The sequence below is a fragment of the Capsicum annuum genome, chromosome 5, assembly GCF_002878395.1.
Source record: "Capsicum annuum cultivar UCD-10X-F1 chromosome 5, UCD10Xv1.1, whole genome shotgun sequence".
Lineage (NCBI taxonomy): Eukaryota > Viridiplantae > Streptophyta > Magnoliopsida > Solanales > Solanaceae > Capsicum > Capsicum annuum.
Window position 1 is genome coordinate 212,167,890 of NC_061115.1, and position 10,217 is coordinate 212,178,106.

The window sequence follows — 10,217 nt, forward strand, 5'->3', positions numbered from 1 at the left end:
CAAGTAGAGTCTTTTGCACCGGTGTATTGAGCGTCATACTCATGGGCAAGAGGATACGAGACTTTTTTTAGGAAAGTTTTCCTTTTTTTAGTATTTTATGTAGTGCGAGTGAGCATGAACTCAATTTAAACTCTCTGTCTAATCTAATCTTTCCTTCCGTTTACAGAACATACCTCCCAAAAAAACCAACGAAAAGAAGAACTGGAACCAGTTAGGACCTCTGCCCGTTCACGCAGATCCCTAGACGAGCATGTCTCTTATGCAGAATTCAGAGCTGCGTTCACCACTCTAGCCCATTCTGTAGCAGCTCAAAATGAATGGTCAACTATTGTTCAGGCTAACCCAGTGGTCAATACTGCTGCAGCCAGGATTTGGGACTTCACCCGAATGAACCCTCCGTTGTTTTCAGGATCTAAGTTTGAAGAGGATTCACAAAAGTTCCTCGATCAGGTGCAGAAAGTCACAGATGTTATGGGAGTGACTTTCAGTTAGAGTGCTGAGTTACCTGCTTATCAGCTATAATATGTAGCTTATACATGGTTTAAGCAGTAAAAGGTAGACATGGGCATAGATGCAGAGCCATAGAATGGAAAGAGTTTGCTACTATTTTACTGGATAGATTCATTCCCTTAGATTTGAGAAAAGTCAAGATGTTAGAGTTCATCAATCTCAGACAAGGCAATATGAATGTGAAAGAGTATTCCCTTAAGTTTACTCAGTTAGCCAAGTATGTTCCCCATGTAGTAGCAGAAAATAGGTCCAGAATGAGCAAGTTCGTATTTGGGGTATCAAAGAGTATGGTCAAGGAATGCAGAACCGCAATATTAATTAAAAAGATGGACATATCCAGGATAATGGTCCATGCTTATTAGATATAAAGGCTAAGAATAAGGAGAGAGAGGGAAAATAAGAAAGCTAGAATGGGTAGCTTCAATTTTACTCCGCCAAAGTCAAAAAGCGGTAACTGTTCCCAGTTTCGCCTGAAAGCTTCAGTTCTAGCTTCGTCCTAAGCTAGTGCTCCAGCCCTAAGTTCAGAAATGATAACAAAGATAGGATGTCAGGCTTTAAGTCATAAGGTAGTGTCAATAGTGCGTGAACAAATCCTCTTTGCCAGAAATGTGGCAGAAACCATCAGGGCGTCTGTAGAGCTGACAGTGATGTATGTTTCAGGTGTCGCAAGCCTGGCCATAGAATCAGCAATTTTCCTCAGTCAGTTTCACAGGGTCAGTACAACCATCCCCCATCTCAGTTCGATCGCCCGAATCAGCAAGGTAACACTTTCAGTGCCACCAATGGGCAACACCCAAACAGGCTTTATGCACTTTAGTCCAGACAAGATTAGAAAAGTTCTCCTGATGTAGTTACTAGTATGTTATAGATCTTTTATTTACATGTTTATGCCTTATTAGATCCAGGAACTTCTCTATCTTTTGTAACTCCTTACATAGCAGTCAACTTTAAGTTAGACTAGAAATCTTAACAGAATCTTTCTCAGTCTCTACCCCAGTGGGTCAGTCTATCATAGCTCAACGGGTATATAGGAACTATCCGGTTATGATATCTCATAGTCACTTCAGCAGACTTAGTAGAGTTAGAGATGACGGATTTCGACGTTATTCTCGGCATAGATTGGCTCCATTCATGCTATGCCTCAGTTAACTGTAGAAACAGAGTTGTTCATTTACAGTTTTCAAATAAACCAGTCCTTGAATGGAGGGGTAGTACCACAGCGCTTAAGGGTCAATTGATTTCATACCTTAGAGCGAGAAAAATGATATCCAAGGGATGTGTCTATCATTTGGTGCGAGTCAAAGAATCTAGTTCTGAGATTTCTAGTCTTGAGTCAGTTCCAGTAGTAAATGAATTCTCAGATGTGTTTCTAAAAATCTTCCTGGAGTTTCTCCCGAAAGAGAATCGACTTTGGAATAGACCTTCTTCCAGACACTCAGCCTATATCTATTCCGCTATACTGAATAACACTAGCTAAACTCAGAGAGTTAAAAGAATAGTTAAAGGAACTTTTAGACAAGGGATTCATCAAACAGTATTCAGTTTTCAGATGTTGTTGTCAGTTGAGATATTTATAAGTATTCAGATTATGAGCCTTATAGCATTTCAGCCTACCTTTCACATTATTTCAGTCTTAATATTATTCAGTGCTCACAGCAAGTACCAGTCATAGGTTAGCTTGTGGTCCATCAGGGATGTAAGCACCGTGTGGCACCCGAGGTGCAGACTCAGGGTGTTACACTAACGTTTAGTTGATTATTGCTTTACATAAATTTTTTGTCCTTATGTTAATAAGGTTAAGATACATTTTTTTATGCTAATGATACATTTTGCTCATCTTGTATCTGAGTTTATAAAGTTCTATGTAATTATGTATCTCGTTATATTTTAGTTTTATCTATTGCAACATTCAAAACAAACATAATATTTTTATTTTAGATACATGTTGTAGAAGTTTGTGCAATTCATGTATCTAGTAATCTATTTTATGCCAGTCCGTGAACAAAAATAAGTTGTAGTTTTGTTTTCATTGATTCAACTATGTCCTACGATGCCGTTCGGAGAATTGTGTTTGGATCGTTAAAGCATCATGTTGGCAGGGGACTGAGGTCGAAAAGATGAACACCCACATGTTTCAGAAAGTCAAAGCAGTGAACAAAAGCATAGAGCTTTTATTCGTGGAGTTCTATAATTACAATGGCTTGAAAGCAAGTTGAACTATGGGAAGAAACTCAAAGTTTTTTAAACTTTTCACATCAGGGACATAGTATTAGCTTAAGATGTCTTTATTTCCATTTTGAATTTGTTTATTAAATTCGAAAGTGAGAAAAAAAAACACTTCTGAAGAAGCACTGTAGATCAATTCTCCTCAAGATATCTATGGCAGATAATTATTCTTTTTTTTTAACAATCTATATAGACAAATGCTCATTTATTCAATTGATATTGTGCTATCAACTATCACGGAGGGATTAAACAAAAAGTTCGATACATTTTCATAATGAAATATCTAAAAATATGCTAATCCTGCTAAAATGTATCCCCTAGTTGACTAGAAATTGTATATGCTGGAAAAACAGATGCACTGGCATAGGAAAAGAAACATCCCTTAGGACACCAGCATTCATAAGTATATTATAAATTTTTCCTCCTAATCCAAGCATTAGTATTTGAGATAGAAATCATATGTTTGATTCTTGATCTATATATAAATGTTCTATCATTTTCTGTAATACAGAGCAGATAAATAGTTGAGTGGATTTTCCAAAATGATTCACACTAATACTCTACTCCTTCATTTCCGTTATTCTTTACATAATAAAAGAAGAAAAAACTTTCTTGTGATTAGGATGAACCTTAAAATAACCCATAATTGGTTTAGTGAAATGAATTTAGATTACGAAAAATACGAAAGAGTTTTTGATCTTCTAATCTGAGATACTTCAGAACTTTCAAAATAGTATCAATGTGAAAAAGAAAAGGAAGGGGTCATTAGCTTAACCAATCCTGTTCTGAATTTCAATTACAGTATACAAAATATTTGACAGTTAGCAGAATCTACCAAAAGAAATGAACAAGGAAAAGGAAAGCAAACAACACGAACAAGAATTGAACTGAAAGAAATTAGGATTTCCATCACATTGTCACATATGATCATATCTATAGTGTACAAACAAAAATCTTAAACACATATAAACTGAACGTCTTTGACAAGAAAGCGTAAATGAACAAAAATTTCTTAAACCCCAATTGAGAAAAGGTCCTATAACATATACTTTTACTAGTGACTGAATAAAAGGCCCCAGTAGTTTAGACACATTTCAGAGAGCTCTGCCAATGAAAGTATCTAAGCTCATTTCACTCGGGTTAGTAGCCTGCAATTCAATCTGCACACCATCGAATTTCCTCCTAAATCTGTCTTTTGAGCTTGCGTATAACATCTTACTTCTTACCCTTGTTGTTTCTGGTGACCTACATACTCAATTATTTGTCAAATCACATCAAATATGGCTGAAAATGATATAAATTTCATAATTTGATAACCAATGGTGATACAAAGGTTCAAAAAATGCAGCATTCTATATGAAAGTACACACATATGCAACAAGAACATAAGTTGTTGGAAAGTCATACATTCACTAAAAAATGATACATACAATCCTGAAAATGTGTCATGAATATTGAAACTGTTATTTATTAGCAGAGACTTAAATATTTGTTAAGTGGTTTGCAAACGAAACAAAGAATCTGAGAAAAGCATAGAAACAATTCTCTCATCCCGACTCAGCTTCTCTCTCCGATACAGGAATTCTAATAATTTTTATTCTTACTAACTATTTTGCCTAGCATTTTTCTGATATATTGAATTATCATCCCTAATATAAGATAGGGTGATGTCACCAATAGAAACTATAAAACGAAAAGAATAATAATAGGAGGGAGGGAAGAAGGGTACCAAGCAATGAAGAAGATCTTGCTCTCCTGGACATTTTCATTAGTAATGAAAAGCCAGAAACAGCATAGCAGCATTCATTGGGAGGTAAGCTGTTAGCAAGATCTTCATGTGTCTCTTGAATTTTGCCAACCTTCTCAACAACAACTTGCTGACCATCAATCTTGAACACTATATATCTATGGTTAACACAACATGTATCTATGTACTTATAAACTTGTATCTTTTGTAACAAAACTTTCAATAAAATTTAAACAACACTAGATGCATTTTCAAGCACTAACAGTAACTCACAGATACAAGTTAACACAACATGTATCCATGTACTTATAAACTTGTATCTATTATACGACGACTTTTAATAAAATTTAAAAATTACTAGATACATATCAAAGCATTAACAATAACTCACAGATACAAGTTAACATAACATGTATCTATGTACTTATAAACTTGTATCCTTGTTATATTAATTTTAATAACACATAAAAAAACACAAAATACATATAAAATTGGCAACAAAGAACCAGATAAACAATGAATTTCTAAACGTATCATCCAAGTCAAAATATGTATCTCGACCTAATATTCAACAAATCTGAACATGCAATTACCTTAGGAAGATCATCTCTAGAATTTGCTTTGAAAATTCTTCTTCTCTTGGTGGGAGCTTTACTTGCAGAACTATTGGATCCTCGTTTTTTAGAACCATTTTCTTTTTTCTTGCCCTTCTTAGCATGATTTTACCATAATTTCTTCATAGTTTGGGGAGCGTTTCTATGCTTGGATCTATTTTCATCAAAACCAAAAAATTCATAGTCAAAACTTCCAGAAACGAAGTTTACAACTTTTTGGCATTCTTTGATACTTTCTAATTGAGAAAACCCAAGACTAAAAGAAGGTCCCGAATCTCTATTCATAATGTTAATGCAAAATAATGAAGCCTAAAAAAAGGATAATCGAAGAAATTGCTCAACCAAAACACTGAAATTTTACTTTGTAAACGTAGGCGCAAAATATTTTTTTGAAAAGAAAAACGTAAAGAAGGATTAGAAGAAATTGAAACTAATTTTAGGGGGGGAAATTACCTTAATTCAAAGTTTTGAATTAGATGGAGAAATTGGATAGAAACCGCAACTGAAATTACGGCGTACATAGAGAGAAATGGGCTAATTTTTAGTAAAGAATCGGCTTCTTAGTTGGAGGTTTTAACTTGTATCTCAACTTTACCAAAAAGTAGTAAATGTTGGGATTTAAGTAATATTTTAGAAGTGGAGTTTTTTTTAGTAATTTAGAAACTTAAGTTGTTTATTTAGGTAATTTTTTCTTTTTTTTATAGTTCTCACAAATTATGGGATTTTTACGTTTATGAAAAAAATACAATTAATTAAGTATTGGTGGTTCACTCTATAGAAGAGTGTTTCTCCTATATTGGTGGAAAACAAAACATTCTTGTGCTTAAATTAAGAAGCATTCCTTCATGTGGACAGTAAGACGAGAAAATGATGAGCCTTTCATTGTCGTCGTTGCTTGCTTAGCTTGGCTTTGAATTTCAATTGAGATATTTTCATTTGAGATAAAGTTCATTTGAAACTTGAGAGCTAGTGACATTTAATCCTAAAATTCAATAGAAAAATTTTCTCCATGTGCTATATCACAACGTACCTTGAACGGACGCAATTCTTCGAGGCACTGTTTGAAAATGAAATATGGACCTTATTTATGGGCGCAGATGCCCAGTCAAAGACAACATTCAATTTTTTGACGAAAGTTGACCTGCAACTGCAGGTGGGGCAGACAGTCCGAAACAATGCGATTTTTAAGAATTATTGCTTTCTTTTTTAAGCATCAGTTTTTGGCTATAAATATCTGATTTTTTTCTCAGTTATGGGGACGAATTTTGAAGTAAAAACACTCATCTTTCTTGAAAAACTCAAGTGTAATTTATTATTGTTGAGTGCATTTGTAGTTCGACAGTGTTTGAGGTACTGCTATTCTATCGAAGTGGTCCATTTCATCTTGGGAGTATACATTCCATAACCTTTGATACTTGACGAGAATAATTTATTAAAGAACACACCTTGAATTTGATGGACTTGAATCCTCTAATCTTCATCTCTTTCTAAACATCTGATTTTGCTATTTTTCAGAAAATAGTTTTAACTTCATTTTGTTGTTGTTCATAATTTAGGTTAAACTAATTGTTAAGTTCAAAGTTGTTAATACAAAGTTCGAGCTTCATTTGACTATTCATACTTGAATTTGAACATGTGTTTGAAGTTCTTGTTGAAAATATAAATTTTACTAAATCTGAAAAATAATAATAAAAAACTCAAATTATTACATTTCTAAATAAAATTTTGACTTCAAATCAACCTAATTTTAGATCATAATTCAAAATCATGTATGATCGAACCTAAAAATGGGCATAATTTCAATGTGCTCCTACGTGATTTCCATTTTTGTTCTTGTTCAAGTGTAATTTAGAGAATGGTGCAATCAATACAACAATAAAAAAAAATTATCGGCAATAAATATACATTTTAGAAAAGAATGTTAAAGTTTTTATTTACCGATATTAGTTGATTGTCATTAGATCTAATATCGCTATAGACTTTTGAGGCATTTACCAAGAGTGTTAAAATGTAATAGTAATTTTCACTAATAATTGTCTCTAAAAATATTTGTAGCAGCAATTAAACTATTGATGTTACTAATTGCCACTAAATATCTTTTTTTGTAATTTTCTACTCTAACAGCTGCTATCCTTTTTGAAAGTCAATTACCTGGATTTACGTCAGTAAAACTTACTTTGTAAAGTAAAATACAGTCTATCAAACACGATTTTGTTATCAAAGTTCAAATCTAATACTCCCTCCGTTTCGGAATAAGTGAATTGTTGGAATATTTATTGGTGTTTCAAAATAAGTAAATCATTGAATTTTTTTTCAATTTTACCCTTATGATTTGACAATCAATTAACTTTTAAAAAGATATTACAAGGTCAACTTTTATTTTTTTTGAGATAAAAATGAAAAGTTGTATTAAATTTATGTCTTTAATGTTTTTTCCTTAATATATGTGTTAAAATTCAACAATTCATTTATTATAAAACAGAGGAATATTAACGTTAAAGGATTATTTACTAACCCATCATAATATTTAGTGGTCCCACTCTTTTCCAATTCCCTATATAATGAAAAGAGATCTAGTGTCCATTTGGATGGACTTATTTTAAATGCTTTTAAATCAAAAAAAAGTTTTTAAGTCCTTTAATAGTGTTTGGGTAAAATTATAAAGTGCTTAAAAATATTTTATTTTAAGCTAAAAAGATATAAATAAATCAAAAATCAAAAGTTAGAATCCAGACTCCCCTCCCCCCTCCTCCCCACCCCACCCCTACATATGTTTTTTTTTTCCATCTCATTTTTTTTAAAGAATATGTCTCCACATATTCATCATCTAAAAATATATCTTTCATTATCAAAGTTAATAACTAGACTTCTCAATAGTAAGACTATATATTTTTTTCTTTTCCATATTAGATCAATCCTCATAAGTCATAATTCATACTTTCACAGCACTAAAGATTTAGCTAAGGAACATAATGTTTGACTAAAAAAGTTGATTCTTGGAATTCATGAATGAGTTCAATTATGGGTAACTTTTGATTGTAGAAAAGTCTTGAAGCACAGCAAAAAAATTTGTTGAAATTATTGATGAATGGTAGCCGGCCAATAAAAAGATTACAGTTGTGGTCCTGCTAGATGAGTGGGGTTACTACCACTTGCTACTATTTTAGGAGAGAGTCTATGGATAAATATTTATTCGTATCGAGTGTTAAAAAAAACTAAAGACGGTTTGATTCACCAAGCTTTTGCTATTTGCAGGTAAGGGAATGATCAAAGTTAATTATACGCAGTCTTACATTACATTTCTCCTAAAAACTATTATATGGCTAAACTCGTATTGAGTATATCAGTAAATATTTACTTGTATCAAGTGATTAAAAAAAAAAGAACAGTTTGATTCACTAATGAAGCTAAGGGAATGACCAGACAATTACTGTACAGAGTCTTGCATTCATTTCTGCCAGAAACTATTGGCTAAACTCGTATTGAGTGTATTTATGTCAAATCATGTATGTATGCCTATTATAGTTAAATGACTTAATTGATGAGAAAAATGCATGTTAATTAATTTTAATCATAGTATATAATTAAAAATATATGTGCAAATACATAAGAGTATTATTCATCTATTGACTTGATATAAATATTGATGACGTGTGAAGATAAATTTTTTCATGTTACCGATATTCTCTTTTTTTTCAGTGATTAGGGCATTTTCCTTGGTAATTTGCATAGATTGGATCTTCTAATAATATCATTGTTTAAGTTTTGACTTCGTTTAGAACAAATCTACAAAATTCCAAAAAAAACTTGATTGATAACTATCAAATTTCTGATTGAAAAAGAAATGAGAAGTTTTGACGAGTTTATGTGTTGGTTAAAAATGCATAAGTACCAACAATGTATGTATTTGTACTACTTTTATTAATGGCGAAATACATTGACATTACCTTAACTTGTCAGTAAATTTTATTTAAACTCTTGAATAATTAATATATTTTATTTGAACAACTAAATATATAATTAAGTATTTTCTATTAGAAACTTCCATATAAAATTTGAAATTGTGCATTTTCTCAAACGCATGTAATGAGATAAGTTAATCATTTAAAATAGACTTAATATATCACTAACACAGGTAAGAGAATGATCGGACCATCAGAGTCGATTGTATGTAGGTAAGAGAATGATCGGACCATCAGAGTCGATTGTACGCAGTCTCCATTACATTTTTGCCTGAAACTATTCCATGGCTAAATTCTTATTGAGTGTCTTTATGTCAAATCATGTGTGTACGCTTATTATAGTTAAATGACTAATTAATTGATGAGAAAAATGCATGTTAATTAATTTTAATCATAGTATATTATTAAAAATATATGTGCAAATACATAAAAGCATTATTCATCTATTGATTTGATATAAATATTGGGTATGAACAGATAAATTTTCATGCTAACAATATCCTTTTTTCAGTGATTAGGACATTTTCCTTGGTTATTTGCATAGATTAAATTTTCTAATATCATTGTTTATGTTTTGACTTCGTTTGGAATAAAGTTGAAATGTTTCACCAAAAATTTTGATTGATAAGCATCAAATTTCTGATTGAAAAAGAAACGAAAAATTTTGACGAGTATATGTGTTGGTTAAAAATGCATAAGTACCAATAATATCTGTATTTGTACTACTACTTTTATTAATGACGAAATACATTGACAATATCTTAACTTGTCAGTAAATTTTATTTTAATTCTTAAATAATCAATCTGTTTTATTTGAGCAACTAAACATATGATTTAGTTTTTTTCTATTAGACACTTCCGTATAGAATTTGAAATCGCACATTTTTTTCAAGCACGCGTTACAAAATAAATTGACCATTAATATATCAACAACCCCTCAAACTTGCTAACAAATTCCATTTAAGGACTGAAACCATGGTTTATCTCAGTTAAACAGTTGAATATACGATGAAGTGTGTAACACTTTCAAATCATATTTTGAAAAACTTTTACACATAATCTCGAATGTTGATTGCATAAATAAATTAACTACTAAAAAGTATTTCAACAATAATAACATACCAATATAATAATGTAGTTCTATAAATAGAGTTTGAG

General features: G+C 31.6%; 1 pseudogene; it reads right to left on the bottom strand.

Moving 5' to 3' along the window:
• Positions 1-3,830: 3,830 nt before the first annotated feature.
• On the bottom strand, positions 3,831-7,889 carry LOC124898766 (annotated as a pseudogene).
• Positions 7,890-10,217: the final 2,328 nt, after the last annotated feature.